Source organism: Bubalus kerabau, chromosome 17 (assembly GCF_029407905.1).
Source record: "Bubalus kerabau isolate K-KA32 ecotype Philippines breed swamp buffalo chromosome 17, PCC_UOA_SB_1v2, whole genome shotgun sequence".
Lineage (NCBI taxonomy): Eukaryota > Metazoa > Chordata > Mammalia > Artiodactyla > Bovidae > Bubalus > Bubalus kerabau.
Window position 1 is genome coordinate 18,552,580 of NC_073640.1, and position 16,557 is coordinate 18,569,136.

At 47.8% G+C, this 16,557-nt stretch overlaps 1 long non-coding RNA gene across 2 annotated transcripts; it reads left to right on the top strand.

The window, feature by feature from the left end:
* The first annotated feature begins 69 nt into the window (after positions 1-69).
* LOC129630866 (uncharacterized) lies at positions 70-8,447 on the top strand. 2 transcript variants are annotated; one of them, XR_008703798.1, is made up of 3 exons: positions 70-160; positions 732-894; positions 7,608-8,447. It is a non-coding gene; the product is annotated as an uncharacterized LOC129630866 (long non-coding RNA). The 2 variants fall into 2 exon arrangements; XR_008703799.1 differs by lacking the exons at positions 70-160; positions 732-894 and adding an exon at positions 5,662-6,950.
* The last annotated feature ends 8,110 nt before the right edge of the window (positions 8,448-16,557 follow it).

Consider the following 16,557-nt stretch of genomic DNA (forward strand, 5'->3'; position numbering starts at 1 on the left):
CGCGGAGCGAGGGCGAAGCGATGCCGCGGGAAGCCCAGCCTCCTGAGCTCGTCGGGGTAACGCAACCACGGCCGGGCCCCGACTCTGGCCACCAGAGGGCGCGCTGGCTTGTGAAATGATTCTCCGCCACCGGGAGGAAAACGCCGTGCGTCTCATTCAGGTTAGATGTTCTCTTTTTTTGCTCTGAAACTAAACGAGGAGAGAAAACCGAGGGTACATCCCCTCCTCTGTGGCAGCGAGGGGTCTTCCTGAAAGCCCCATGAGAGCAAGGGGCTCAGAGGTGCACTTAGGCGGTGGGCAGGGAGTACGGGACTGGATGGAGGGATGGAGGGAGGGATGGAGAAAGGAAAGAGAGAAGAAAGGAGGGAGGAAGGAAAGAAGAAGGAAAGGCAAGGCGGAAGGGAAGAAGGGTAAAGGAGAGAGGACAGGCCGCTGTTCTCGCTGCGTCAGGACCCACGTGGTGATCTCAGCGGTCCAGCCCAGGGCTTGACACACGAAAGACGCTTGATGAAACACGGGTTGAAAGAGAACGAATGGCCCCCCAGGAAGGGAAGCACTGAGAACCAAGCATTCGGGGTGCCGATGGTGGTCTAGAGGGAAGCCTGGGAAGGAGAAGGGGTAGGAGGGCACAGGAGGGAAGGGGAACGTTTCAGAAAGAGAGAGGCATAGTGAAAGTGGTGTAGGAATCATACCATGGCTTTCACACTTAGACAGTATAACTTCTTTTTCAGACCTCAATTTCCACATCATGGATGTACTTGGCACTTGTCGCCTGTTAACAGTGTTGCTCATGGATGCATCCTTCCTCTCCTACTGAGGTTCTCCAGGGCTGACCCTGCCAGGTCATCTCACCCCAGAGTCTGGCACAGGGCTCTCTTCACAGCCATTGGGCAGGTGGGGGATGCTTGGGCCATTTCTGAAGCCTGGGTCAATGTCAGTTCAGTTGCTCAATCGTGTCCGACTCTTTGCGACCTCATGGACTGCAGCACATCAGGCTTCCCTGTTCATCACCAACTCCCAGAGCTTGCTCAAGCTCATGTCCATCAAGTCAGTGAGGCCATCCAACCATCTCATCCTCAGTCGTCCCCTTCTACTCCTGCCTTCAATCTTTCCCAGCATCAGAGTCTTTTCTAATGAGTCTGTTCTTCGCATCAGGTGGCCAAAGTATTGGAGTTTTAGCTTCAGCATCAGTCCTTCCAATGAATATTCAGGGTCAATGAACTCCAGATGAACCAGAAAGGGGCGTTTATCTCACTGGGAAGCCCTGGGTCGGGCCTGTGGGAGCTGAGGGGAGGTCTCCTAGAGGCTGGGTGTTGGGTTGTCAGACAAAACACTGGATGGCCTAGTTAAATTTGAATCTCAGTGGTCAAAAGAGAAAGCATATGACCATGTGACAGTGCTTTGTAAACCACAAAATGTGTGCAATAATGAGGAGCTGTCGGCTAGTGTCATTGTTAATCTCTTCTTCCCCTAAAAGTCAGGACAGTGTGTTGAATAAAAGGAGGAAAGCAGGGAGGGAAGGAGGAAAGAGTGAAGGGAGAGGAGAGAAGGCAGGAGACACACTCTAGGTGTGATCAGCATTTCCTCTTCCCTCCTGTCCGTTTGCTAAATATTCTAGGGACCCAGGGCTTTAATTTTCTTATTTCAGGTGAGCAGGTTTCTTCGTTATGCAGCTAGCGTTTACTGAGTCCATGTTTCTATCCTCACAAGAGGGAACCTTCTAGTGGGGCATGGCCTGTACCCCACACAATTCCCCCCTAGGTCCACAAGACCTCAGTTTACAGAGCACTTCTATAGGAAGTTTCTTCTGTCATCTAGGCAGCTGAGGGATGGGATTGATTTCTCCATTTCTGCATTTTAGAGACAGGAGGCAAGGTTCAGGGACCCCAAGTGCTGCCCGAGGTGACCACAGAGAGTGGTCAGACTAACAGCCTTTTTCAGACTAACACTCCAAATGGAGTGATCTGATAAGTGCATCAGGAGGAAAGTGATCTTGTTTGTGGAATAAATGAGAACACTGTGGAAAACTGGAAACAAGCGGAGTGAAGAGGCTGCATGCCTCCAGCCGCTCCTCCCCTCGCTTGTCTGTTTCTGGGGTAACTGTCATGGTTCCCACAGTCGTGCACCCTTTGTGTTCTGCCAAGCCTCCCACACAGAGGATCACTTAATCCCCACAGCACCACGGGCAGGCCCTCAGGTTGAGTGACCTCTCCAGGGCCGCACAGCTGGAAGGTAGGGACTGTGAGCATAGGCCTCTCTGAGTCTTGCTCAGGCTGTGAACAGTGCCCAGGACACGCAGATGTGGAAAGACTGATAGTTCTTACCTGCCAGATCTTGACGGGGTTCTCTCTCTGAGCAGCCCTCTCGACTGCGAAGTAGCTCTGTGTGTGCTGACCTGGCAAAATGCCTCCGAAGCTTTGATGAGTGAGTGAAAGGGAAGTTGTGGAACTCTGCAGGCCAGTGCACTGGGAACAAAATGTCCCGTGGGCTCATATTTTTGTTTCTGTGAGGGATAACTCTGAGAGTGTATTAACCGCTGTCTCTGGTGGTCACCTTCACGGGGAGTGGAATTGAAGAAGGGGAGGGTAGGGAGAACGTCCAACATTCTGTGATACTGCTGTTGTCTGAGTTTCTTGTAACAATCCTTATCCTTCAGGAACGTTGGAAATGGAATGTTTGTAACAGGGAAAATGTAGAGACACAAAGGCCCCAGGCCAACCCTGGAGGTCTCCCTGGTCTGTCTAGTCAGGCTGCCCTTCCAGCCCAGCCTGCGATTGGGTTGAAAGTGAGACACATCTAAGGGTGGGAATCAGTCCAGAGTTGAGTCAAAGAAAAGAGAATTGTGCGGCCGTGGCAGGGACCCCAGTGGCTGCTGTGTGAGCATGTGCACACACGCACCAGACCTGTTACCTTCCTGCCCCCAACACACGCCTCTGATCTGGCCTCTGCTCGGGGTTGAGGGCTCACATGTGGTTCTCTGCCCCAGGCCAGTCCTGGGACCCCCCCACTGCCACTTTGCCCCTGGCCTCACCCTGCTGACAGGAATGGGCTGGGAGAGGGGGCTTAGGATTGTCTGGGCCCTGGAAGTTCAACGCTCTGGGCAGCCTGCAGTGGTCCTGGATTCCTTCTCATTCTTTTTCTCAAGGGGAAGAAAGTCTTCCTTCAGCTCCTTCCATAAGCTTCCCCTTCTCTGGAGTAGCCAGGAAGTGTGAGCTCTGTCTACTTAGGGTCCCAATTTGGTAGGAAGTGTGTTGATAGGTGCGGACATGTGTGTGTATAAAACTCTGGAGTTGGTGTTCACGGTGGTTATCTCTGGGTGGGGGATTGTGGGTGAGCCTCACTTGCTTGCTTCCTCACATTTGTGGTTCCTGTTTGTTTAATTTGTTTTTTAAAGTTTGTCCTTTAAAGTCTCACAGTCCCTGAGATAAAATCATCCAGAGAGAAAGCACGAGAAGGAAAGTAAGAGAGATACATGAAAGGCAAGAAGGAGGGAAGGAGAAGCAGCAATGAAAAGATGGTAAAGTACAGGGAGAAAGAGAGGGTCAGGGGAGCAGAGATGAAGGAGGGGGAGGCAAAGGGCAGAGGAGAGACGGGGAGAGCCCTGCAGGGCCTGGGCTGAGGCCTTGGTGTGCCCCCCGCCCCCAAGCGTGGCAGCAGCTGGTGTCCTTCAGATGGCACTGCAACCCCTCCAGGCCAGCTCCCAGGCATTCCAGCTGTGTTACACCCCAAGCACCTCTGCTGGGGACGGAGGCAGCAGATGCTGCAGGTGGCCAGAGCCCAGCCTCCAGGCCGAGGAGCTGGGTGTTAGAGATAATCCTCTAGGGTCTCTTGCACTTTGCACATTTCGTGAGCACAGGCACTGATTGTGTTCTTTCCAGATGGTCATTTCTAGGATGCTTGAATAGCAAACAACCTTAGAAGAGAGTGGTAGTGTTTCCTTTTGGAGTGAAGAGCAGACATGCCCACTGCACGTTATAGAATGTTTTGTTCCCCTAAGTTCTGGATTCCTCTTTTGGAGGTTTACATTGCAATCTACACACAGCTTTCTGTCGTATACTAGAGTCTTTGTTCTCAGAAACATAGGAGGGCAGTGTGGCCTATTGGTTAGGAGGTCAGCCTCTGAGCATAGACTCCAATCCCAGCACTGCTGTTTAGGGTATGACCTGCAGAATGTGGTCTGAGAGCAGATGCTCAGAAAAGAAGGTGGGAAGAAAAATACTTGGCAACTTTTATTTAAAATGAACACAAGGGTACCAGTGAGTCAACAGTTTTACTTCTAGGTATATACCCAACAGAAATACGTCCATATGTGTGCTGAAAAACAACTAGAATGTCCAAAGCAGTGGGAACTACCCCAGTGTTCATCAGCAGTAGACACTGCGCAGGAGAGAGTTCTGTGCAGCAACGGGGACCTGCAGGAATATTCGTGAATCTCACAGACATGTAGGGAAGGAGCCAGACGCAGTATCGTGTACAAGGTAAGACTCCGTGCACGTAAAGGTCAGAAGCAGGCAGAGCTGAGGGAGCTGGTAGCAGTCAGGATGGCTGGCGGGCTCCCTTTGGGGTCAGATGGAAGGAAACACAGGGACGCTTCTGGGACTGGGTCATTGTCTGTGTCTTGAGCGCAGGGCTGGTGGTGCAGGTGTGAAAGTTGATGACATGACTTTCTCTATGTAAATTATTTTCCAGTAAGAAGTTTAAAAATTGGGAAGGGGTGGTTAGAGATAGATTTGTTTAGTTTCAGGGGACTGAGTTCCTTTTGAGCCCGAAAAGGATTCTTTCAGAAAAATCCTTACCATCTTACTCATGACCAACAATGGGAAGAGATGGATGTCAGTAACATGAGCCAAGAGAAACTTAGGTACCTCCGAGGAAGCTTTGCCCACAAAATGGGTACTTGTAGAAACAGGTAAATGACCCTTCATCTGTGGGCTGTGCTTTGGGGTTTTCAAAGCGTTTTCACATTTATACACTCTTCATGCATTGAATATGAAACAATTATTTTGATGACTGGCACTGCAAAAGGAGGAGACCAACTTTAGGAAAGCCCTTGATGAAACAGTTCAGAGGTGGAAGGTGATATCCTGGTTTAGAAGGTGACAGTGAAGCAAAGAGGCATCCTACCGCTCTACGTAAGAAATGCAAGGAGACTTCAGGTGGGACTGGGACAGAGGAGAGGAAAGGAGGTGGGGTGGGCAGTGCCAGGCAAGAGGGCAGGAGGCTGATTCTTCACAAGAGTCCGTAACCCTTATACGACTTACTGTGTCCTGGGCGCGTCGTAAGTGGTGCACGTGCATGCACACACACACACACACACACACACACATCATGAAGTTTCTAATCCTCACTCTGTAGAGAAGTGATATGAGGTCACTTGTTCCAGGCCACATGCCCAGTAAGTGGCAATGCTGGGATCTGAGCCTCCACAGGCCCCCTCCCAGTGCCTGAGCTATTAACCACGAGGCTACGTTGCCTCTCTGTGTCTTTGAAAACAGTCTAATATGCTATATGTGGTTGTTTGTGATTGACAGAGTAAACCTCCTCTTCCCCGGCCCCCATTTTCAGTAAAGTCTCACACGTAAATGTCTCCTGGGAGCCTTTAGGGAGGTGCTGAGTTGCACGTGGGGATCAGCGCTGAGCAGACACCACAACAGCCATGGGAGTGAGATACGAATGAGCAGGAGAGGCCAGCAGGGGCAGGAGGTGGCCCTGAGTGCAGCCATCCCAGGGAGTCACAGAAATCTTGGGGGAAAATATTGGATTTCCTGTTCACAAGGGATTGAAGTCCTAGCCAATTTAATTTAAATTTCAAAGAACAGTGTCTAACTGCAGCTGGCATCTGGGTTATACACACAGCAACTGTGAGAGATAGGGAGAAAGGCTCTGTGAGCCCCATTTCACAGAATAAATTAGCCCCAGACAGATTCAGAAACCCAGCCAAGGTCACACACGGGGTTGGCACTGAGGGATTTGAACCACTTCAGCTAAGAACAACTGGGGAGTATCTCAGTTCAGTTTAGTTCAGTCTCTCAGTCGTGTCTGACTCTTTGCGACCCCATGGACTGCAGCACGCTAGGCCTCCCTGTCCATCACCAATTCCCAGAATTTACTCAAACACATGTCCATTGAGTCGGTGATGCTATCCAATCATCTCATCCTTTGTTGTCCCCTTGTCCTCCTGCCTTCAATCTTTCCCAGCATCAGGGTCTTTTCCAATGAGTCATTTCTTCGCATGAGGCAGCCAAAGTATTGGAGTTTCAGCTTCGGCATCAGTCCTTCCAATGAATATTCAGGACTGATTTCCTTTAGGATGGACTGGTTGGATTTCCTTGGGGAAGAACTGCGCCTTGAAAATACAATTCCTGTCACCTGGGTCCCCAGGCTGCCCCGCTCCTGCCCTTTCCAAGGCTGGGAAAGGTCATCAGGCCTTTCTCTTCATCTGTGAGTTGCCTGCATCCTTCTGATAAACTACCTTCTTTGATCAAAAAAAAAAAACAAAACAAAACAAAACAAAAACTACCTTCTTTGGCCTAAGTAAGCCAAGGGTTTTTCCTTAGCTTGCCATGACTTACCAGGTGGATATGAGGCCTGTGCCTGCCTCACCTGGCCCTGGGCATGCAGCCCCACCCCTCTCCTGGAGGAGCTCCTTGTCAGGAGGGGAGCCTCAGCTGAGCCCCTCAATGACCATCATCCTCACAAGCTGGGATGGGAGCAGTGGAGGCTGAGGGAGAATGAAAAGGTCCTTCATTTGCAGTGATGGGACTCAGATCTATAAATAGTCATCAGAAATAAAGCAGAGAAAGAGAGAAGTCATTTGTGGGCTCGCATTTAATTCAAAGGTGTTCTTTTTCTTCCTCTGAAATAAGCTATGTGATTCTTTTCAAACTGAAGAAACTGAAAACCATCCTGAATTACCAAAGAAGCTCTTCAGCCCCCTCGAGGCCTCTCGGGTAGGGAGTCACATCTTAAGAGGCCCTCATCCAGGGGGCGTGTGCAGGCTGCCTGGGTGTGGAAGAGGGAGCTGAGCACTGGGCCCCTTCCCTGCCTCTCCCTCCAACAAGGCACCCCAAACTAATCAGCACTGGCAGCCAGAGGGGAGAAATTCATTAGCAGATCTGGTTTTGCATAATTTAGTGGCTGGCATTAGCAAATTAAGTCTGCTTGGCTTCCCTCGTTGTAATGGCCTTTTAGAGGAAACGTGGGGAAAATACCCGCTCATAATCCCAGCAGTTTTCTGGAGCTGATAATTAATAACCACAATAAAGTGTTAGTAACACGTTGCAGTTTCCCCTTCGCAGGTTTTCATGCTTGCTGCTCGCAACTGTAGCAAAGGAAAACAAGTCTGGATTGTTGTCCGTTTGATGACCAAGACACTGAGATGGGGGTGGGGTGGGGTTCAGCTGGGGAGGGAGCCCTCCTCTCTGCTGCCTGGGGCGTGTTAACGGGCCACTGAGTGACGTCAAGAGTACTGGGGTTCAGGCAGGACCGACAGCTGAGGCCCTGCTCCACCCACAACCTTCTCAGTGGGAACCTTATTCCTCACTTAGCTACCGCAAATCCTATTAACATCAACAATAATAAAGCCAACATTTGTGGATTACTTCTAGGCACCAAACTATTTACTTCACTACCTTATCATTAAACCACAACCACCCATGAAGTGGTCACTGACATCAGCATCAATTCACTGGTGAGGAAATGAAATCTCACAGAGGTGTAACTGATACAAACAACTGAATTGACTTCCTGGCCCTCAGTGAGTCTCCTTCTCCAGTTTCCTTCTCTAGCCAATGGCTTTGCCCATGTCATGTTGTCCTGCCCTCTCGGCAACCTGATTGGGCTAGGAATGGGCTACTGACACGAGCTTGGCCAATCAAAGCCCCTTTCTTGGATTTGACAGGCTGGAAGTAAGGCAAGAGAGTAGTCCCCCTCTGGTGATGGCTGGAGCTGTGGCAGCCTTGTATTTCCTGAGGCTGGAGGTTGTTGGGCCTCCTCCTCACCCCAGAGGAGCAATTGGAGATTTGTTCCCTATGGATTAATACTTCGAGATGAGAATAGCAGAAAAATCGGGAGAGGAGTCTGGGCCCTGCTCTGATAGAAGATAAGAGACCACGTACTTCTCATTCTCAAAGTCAGAAGACCTCCCTGACTACACATGTGGAGAAATGAATGTTCCCTGATGGTCAAAAGGCAAGTGATAATGACTACCCATAGGCCTCTTCAGAAGAATCCATGTTGGCTAAGAGATGCACGTACACACACGGGAAGATCCTGAGATATTCCAAATATGGACTCTGAACCAGGCAAATCAAAATAATTGGCCAAAGGAAACCCCAAAGAAAGTGATTTAAACCTCCATGAGGGCCCAGCTCTCTCTGAGTCTGCCTGTATGTCTATCCAGAGGTGCTGTACTCTTTTTTATCCTAATAAATACTTTGTTTCACTCCTTTTTATCTTTGTGGGAATTCTTTTCCTCAAAGTCAAAGAGCCAAGGCCTGATCACTGACCACTGGTCTAGTACCAGCATATGATGCTCTCACCACTGTGGCCTGGACTCAGCCTCTGGCCAGGAATCGAAACCCTGCTTCAGGCCGCTGCTGGCCGAGGCCATCTGAGGTCACTCCTGTGCGGAGGAAGTCGGGAAGACAGATGTAGCAACAGGGCAGGGCCGGGTGGGCCGCACCCTGTAGTATTTGAGTCTTTTATTCTAGTTGTCCCTGAGGCGCATGAGTGGTGAGAAGCCCCAGTAGCTTCCAATAAACCCCCTTCATCTGGAGCTTGTTGGATCCAGGTTTGTCTCTCTTGAAATCACAGTCCTCAGTGTGGTTCCCCCAGGAAGTGTGTATGTGACAGGGACTGGAGTCTCTTTCCATCTGCACCAGTGTCCAGGGCCTCCTGGGCCTCTCCCTTCGAGACATGTCTGGGGGGCTGGGGACAGCCCTGATGGGCCACTAGTTCTTGCTGTCACCCCCCCTCCTCGGCAGCAGGGCCCGTAGGTCCCCCTGCCTGCAAAAGAGCCCCAGGGAAGGACAAGTGAGCGGAGGCTGAGTCCTCAGCTGAAGCCCAAGACCACTGCACTAGGGGGAAATGCTCAGGTGACTGGCAGGGCTGGCCCTGTTGAAACTGTTCACCTCAGATTAGGACTTGGATCTCGCCAAAACCTAAGCCAAAGCCTCAGTCTTCCAAATGAGATCACATAGCTGGTTTCAGGACCTAATGATGCTCAGGTTCTTGATATCTTGTTGTAGAAAGAATTCAATGAGAGACAAAGTGATAGGTAAGAAGTGGATTTATTTAGAGAGAAACACTCCACAGACAGAGTGTGGGCCACCTTTTAAGGTGAAAGGCCCTTAGTTTTCATGGGCTGAGTAATTTCATAGGCTAATGAGTGGAAGGGTTATTCCAACTATTTTGAGGAAGAGACAGAGATGTCCAGGAATTGGGGCACTGTCCACTTTTGGGTTTTGATGGTTGGCCTTGGAACTGTCATGTCGTCTGTGGGTGTGTCACTTAGCTTGCTGTTGTGTCACGGTGAGAGTATACTGAGGCTTAAGGTCTAGTGGAAGTCAACTCATCTACCATCTTGGATGTATTTAAAGATTGTACCCTGCCCCATTCCCTCCTGTTTCACTTTGGGGTTTTGAGATTTTGAGAGGAAGGAGGCCACAGCCATCTTGGGGTGAGGGGTGGGGGAGGTGAAGATGTCTACGAACCAGCCTCTGGCCATTGCTCCGGGCCCAAGCCTGTGTTGTCTGTGAAAGCCCCTGGGGGCTCTCACTCCACAGCTTGGAGGGTCCCCAGCCTTCCTTGTCTACTCCTGGGCCTCCCTGAATGGTATGAACCTGGCAAGTGCTTTCCAGGCTTGCTCTCTCTCCTCATCCCCCAAGTCCCTTGTGAAAAGAGGACCTGGAGCTCCTGCTGGACTGAAGAATTCCCCTTTTGGCCTCCTGAGTCGGCAAGCCAGAACATGGGGGTTGTGCTTAGATTGCTCAAACCGTAGCTCTGCCACCCACTGGTCTTGTGCCCTATAGGGATGCCCTTTGACCTCTCCATGCCTCAGGTTGTAAAATTTATAACAACATGGAGGACAAGGACAAAGTGAGTACCTGCCTTAAGGAATGAGTATTAGGACTCAAAGATACTATAAATAAAGTGTTGTTTAGCCCCTAAGTCATGTCCAACTCTTTTGAGACCCCATAAACTGTAGCCTGCCAGGCTTCTCTGTCCATGGAATTCTCTAGGCAAGAATACGGAATGGAATTGGTTGCCATTTCCTTCTCCAGGGGATCTTCTCAATCCAGGAATCAAACCCGGGTGTCCTGCATTTCAGGAAGAGTCTATACTTCTGAGCCACTGATGGGGGTTTAGTTGCTAAGTTGTGTCTGACTCTCTTGCAACCCCATGGACTGTAGTCCACTGGGTTCCTTTGTCCATGGGATTTCCCAGGCAAGAATACTGGAGTGGGTTGCCATTTTCTTTGCTAGGGGATCTTCCTGATCCAACCCATGTCTCCTGCATCACAGGAAGATTCTTTACTGACTGAGCCACTGGGAAGTTCCCAAATAAACTGTATTTACAAGTAAAACAGTGAATTCAATCAATGTTGATTAGTAAAGATGGGGAAACTGAGGTAAAGAAAGGGAAAGCATTTCTTTTTTTTTTTTCTAAGTAAATTTATTTATTTTACTTTCACTTTTCTTCTTTCTTTTTTTTGAGTTATAAATTTTTATTTATTTTATTTTTTAACTTTACAATATTGTATTGGTTTTGCCATATATCAAAATGAATCCACCACAGGAATACATGCGTTCCCCATCCTGAACCCTCCTCCCTCCTCCCTCCCTATACCATCCCTCTGGGTCGTCCCAGTGCACCAGCCCCAAGCATCCAGATCGTGTTTCAATGCCATTCTCCCAGGGAGAGCATTTCATTCAAGGTTTCATTGCAGCCAGGACAGACTGGGACCAGAAATCAGGCACATCTGGCCAGTGGTTATATCCTAGAAAGACCTAGAGGGAGTACACTCACCCTTCATGCCCACTCCCATGGCCAGAGGTCTGCAGATGTGATGCCTCTGAGAAATGGAATATTTCCTGACATATCAGTAAACAAAGGATGTCACAGTCATCAGCAACTTCAGCCACACCAACAGTGAGCTGGTAGGTCAAAGGGAACTTAGGAAGGAAGCAAATACCTGACATCTAGCAGCCAGCAGGCTGTAGCCACTCCCTATGGTGATCTCTGAGGAAATTCGGGATGTGAAGTCATAGGATACTGGACCCAGATAGCTGAGGTGCATAGCAAAGGAATGATTTCAGTAAGCCCAGATTTTGCATCTTTCCATATGTAGAAAATTGTTAAATTCCTTGAGATATCTAGTTTTCTTTAATTAACTTTAATTAGATATCTCAGTTCAGTTCAGTCGCTCAGTCGTGTCCAACTCTTTGCGACCCCATGAATCACAGCATGCCAGGCCTCCCTGTCTATCACCAACTCCCGGAGTTCACTCAGACTCATGTCCATCGAGTTAGTGATGTCATCCAGCCATCTCATCCTCTGTCGTCCCCTTCTCCTCTTGCCCTCAATCCCTCCCAGCATCAGTCTTTTCCAATGAGTCAACTCTTCACATGAGGTGGCCAAAGTACTGGAGTTTCAGCTTCAGCATCATTGCTTCCAAAGAAATCCCAGGGCTGATCTCCTTCAGAATGGACTGGTTGGATCTCCTTGCAGTCCAAGGGACTCTCAAGAGCCGTCTCCAACACCACAGTTCAAAAGCATCAATTCTTTGGCGCTCAGCTTTCTTCACAGTCCAACTCTCACATCCATACATGACCACAGGAAAAACCATAGCCTTGACTAGACGAAACTTTGTTGGCAAAGTAATGTCTCTGCTTTTGAATATGCCATCTAGGTTGGTCATAACTTTCCTTTCAAGGAGTAAGCGTCTTTTAATTTCATGGCTGCAGTCACCATCTGCAGTGATTTTGGAGCCCCAAAAAATGAAATCTGACACTGTTTCCACTGTTTCCCCATCTATTTGCCATGAAGTGATGGGACCAGATGCCATGACCTTTGTTTTCTGAATGTTGAGCTTTAAGCCAACTTTTTCACTCTCCACTTTCACCTTCATCAAGAGGCTTTTTAGTTCTTCACTTTCTGCCATAAGGGTGGTGTCATCTGCATATCTGAGGTTATTGATATTTCTCCCAGCAATCTTGATTCCAACTTGTGCTTCTTCCAATCCAGCGTTTCTCATGATGTACTCTGCATATAAGTTAAATAAGAGGGTGACAATATACAGCCTTGACGTACTCCTTTTCCTATTTGGAACCAGTCTGTTGTTCCATGTCCAGTTCTAACTGTTGCTTCCTGACCTGCATACAGATTTCTCAAGAGGCAGGTCATGGGGTCTGGTATTCCCATCTCTTTCAGAATTTTCCACAGTTGATTGTGATCCACACAGTCAAAGGCTTTGGCGTAGTCAATAAAGCAGAAATAGATGTTTTTCTGGAACTCTCTTGCTTTTTCAATGACCCAGCGGATGTTGGCAATTTGATCTCTGGTTCCTCTGCCTTTTCTAAAACCAGCTTGAACATCTGGAAGTTCATGGTTCACGTATTGCTGAAGCCTGCCTTGGAGAATTTTGAGCATTACTTTACTAGCATGTGAGATGAGTGCAAATGTGCGGTAGTTTGAGCATTCTTTAGCATTGCCTTTCTTTGGGATTGGAATGAAAACTGACCTTTTCCAGTCCTGTGGCCACTGCTGAGTTTTCCAAATTTGCTGGCATATTGAGTGCAGCACTTTCATAGCATCATCTTTTAGGATTTGAAATAGCTCCACTGGAATTCCATCACCTCCACTAGCTTTGTTCCTAGTGATGCTTTCCAAGGCCCACTTGACTTCACATTCCAGGATGTCTGGCTCTAGGTGAGTGATCACAGCATCATGATTATCTGGGTCGTGAAGATCTTTTTTGTACAGTTCTTCTGTGTATTCTTGCCACCTCTTAATATCTTCTGTTTCTGTTAAGTCTGTACCATTTTTGTCCTTTATCGAGCCCATCTTTGCATGAAATGTTCCCTTGGTATCTCTAATTTTCTTGAAGAGATCTCTAGTCTTTCCCATTCTATTGTTTTCCTCTATTTCTTTGCATTGATCGTTGAGGAAAGCTTTCTTATCTCTTCTTGCTATTCTTTGGAACTAGTTAGCTTTAATTAATTAATCTTTTGTTTCTACTACTTGCCTTTTGTTGCAAAACTTCTTTATAACCTGGCTGCACAACTAGCCTTCTCAGAGCAGTTCTCTCAGGGTTTCTTGAGATGCTGCTTCCTGGGCTTGAAGTCCTAGAAACTTCCACTGAATAAAATATAACTCTCAACTTTTAGGTTGTGCATATATTTTTATAATTGACACCACCAACCAGAGGTCTTATGTTTGTCAACTGCCATGGGAAGATAAAGACACTGGATAGCGGGTGATGAGCTTCTGAGGATTAGAGTTTATAAAGTGATGGAATCTATCCTAGTGAACCAGGCAGAGACTGGTGATTTATTGGCATTTCAGAAAAAGCTGTCAACCACCCCAGTCAGCAACTCCCTTGCAGGCACAGTGCCAGGAGCCCCCTCTCCTACTTCCCCCGCAGTGCTGGGGTATGGGCAGCAGCGCCAGGCACCCAGCAGATGCTGGTCACCTTGCTGCCCAGAGATGAGCACGGGGGCTCAGACTTCTGTGCTGAGGCGCTAGTGGTGTATATGCCTTCCATCCCCACAAACATCTGGTGAGGTTGCCTGTGCAAGCCAATTTCCCTGAGTAGGGCAGGGTGGGGCCCTTGCAAGCAGACTGTCTCATGCCCTGGGCTGTATGGAGAGAACAAGGAGTTAGCTGGGATGCTAAGCTACTGATACAGGGGAGGCTTGAGAAGCTTGGAAAAGGAAAACCTCTCCTTTTTATCTTCTATCTCAGACAGCTGTTTGCATTATTTTTTTGGAAAAGGTCAGTTTTCATTCCAATCCCAAAGAAAGGCAATGCCAAAGAATGCTCAAACTACCACACAATTGCACTCATCTCACACGCTAGTAAAGTAATGCTCAAAATTCTCCAAGGCAGGATTCAGCAATACGTGAACTGTGAACTTCCAGTTGTTCAAGCTGGTTTTAGAAAAGGTAGAGGAACCAGAGATCAAATTGTGAACATCCGCTGGATCATCGATAAAGCAAGAAAGTTCCAGAAAAACATCTATTTCTGCTTTATTGACTACGCCAAAGCCTTTGACTGTGTGGATCACAATCAACTGTGGAAAATTCTGAAAGAGATGGGAATACCAGACCCCCTGACCTGCCTCTTGAGAAATCTGTATGCAGGTCAGGAAGCAACAGTTAGAACTGGACATGGAACAACAGACAGGTTCCAAATAGGAAAAGAAGTACAAGGCTGTATATTGTCACCCTGCTTATTTAACTTATATGCAGAGTACATCATGAGCAACACTGGGCTGGAAGAAGCACAAGCTGGAATCAAGATTTCCGGGAGAAATATCAATAACCTCAGATATGCAGATGACACCACCCTTATGGCAGAAAGTGAAGAGGAACTAAAAAGCCTCTTGATGAAGGTGAAAGAAGAGAGTGAAAAAGTTGGCTTATAGCTCAACATTCAGAAAACAAAGGTCATGGCATCCGGTCCCATCACTTCATGGCAAATAGATGGGGAAACAGTGGAAACAGTGTCAGACTTTATTTTTTTAGGCTCCAAAATCACTGTAGATGGTGACTGCAGCCATGAAATTAAAAGACGCTTACTCCTTGGAAGAAAACTTATGACCAACCTAGATAGCATATTCAAAAGCAGAGATATTACTTTGCCAACAAAGGTCCGTCTAGTCAAGGCTATGGTTTTTCCAGTGGTCATGTATGGCTATGAGAGTTGGACTGTGAAGAAAGCTGAGCACCGAAGAATTGATGCTTTTGAACTGTGGTGTTGGAGAAGACTCTTGAGAGTCCCTTGGACTGCAAGGAGATCCAACCAGTCCATTCTGAAGGAGATCAGCCCTGGGATTTCTTTGGAAGGAATGATGCTGAAGCTGAAACTCCAGTACTTTGGCCACCTCATGCGAAGAGTTGACTCATTGGAAAAGACTCTGATGTTGGGAGGGATTGGGGCCAGGAGGAGAACGGGACGACAGAGAATGAGATGGCTGGATGGCATCACTGACTTGATGGACGTGAGTCTGAGTGAACTCCGGGAGTGGGTAATGGACAGGGAGGCCTGGCGTGCTGCGATTCATGGGGTGCAAGGAGTCGGACACGACCGAGTGACAGAACTGAACTGAAGCTATTGATACAGGGAGGGGCTTGAGAAGCTTGGAAAACGAAAAGCTCTCCTTTTCATCTTCTATCTCAGAGAGCTGTTTGCATTTTTTTTTTAACCAGGACATTTGATTACTTTTATAATAATTAAGAAAATATGAATCAATTAAGAAAATGTAACAGTAAACTGAGAAGATGTCTTGAAGGAGAAATAAAAGGATAGGGGTGTGAGCAGATACAACAGGGGCAGAGTCCCAGAGCCCTGACAGGTCCCCGGAGGGGAGCTGGACCAGGGTCCAGGCACACTAGCAGGCCAGGGTGGGGTCATAGGATAGCGCTGGAGGAGGGCCTGCCCAAGTGGGCCAGCATCCTCATGATTCACAAAACACTGAGGTCCCACGTGTCACTGACCTACACCTGCCAAGTGGGCAGAACAAGTATTGTTGCAGGGAAGAGCCAATTCTGACTCCATCTTGGAACTGTTTCTTGCTTTTGAAAATATATTTATACATAATGGCCTGCCTCAGAGAACCCGCATGACTGTTAACAAAAGTTAACAGTCACTCACCTTTCTTCAGCTCCCAGGGAGATAATATGACCCTGTCCATTAGTGCTGCAGGAAAGGAGTTTGTAAACTTGGGATCAAGGAAAAGGAAGCTGAGAAAGTTGTTCCTTGATCTCTCAGCAAGTCAGGATCCTGAAGAAAAGAATCTCCTTCCAACAACACAAGAGAAGACTCTACATATGGACATCACCATAGTCAATATTGAAGTCAGATTGATTATATCTGCAGCCAAAGATGGAGAAGCTCTATACAGTCAGCCAAAACAAGATCAGGAGCTGACTGTAGCTCAGATCATTAAATTGAATAAAGTAGGGAAAAACCACTAGACCATTCAGGTATGACCTAAATCAAATCCCTTATGACTATACAGTGGAAACGACAAATAGATTCAAGGGATTAGGTCTGATAGAGTGCCTGAAGAACTATGGACAGAGGTTCATGATATTGTACAGGAGGCAGTGATCAAGACCATCCCCAGGAAATGCAAAAAGGCAAAATTGTTGTCTGAGGAGGGCTTACAAATAGCTGTGAAAAGAAGAGAAGAGAAAGGCAAAGGAGAAAAGGAAAGATATACCCATTTGAATGCAGAGTTCCAAAGAATAGCAAGGAGAGATGAGATCACTTCCTCAGTGATCAATGCAAAGAAATAGAGGAAAACAATAGAATGGGAAAGATTAGAGATCT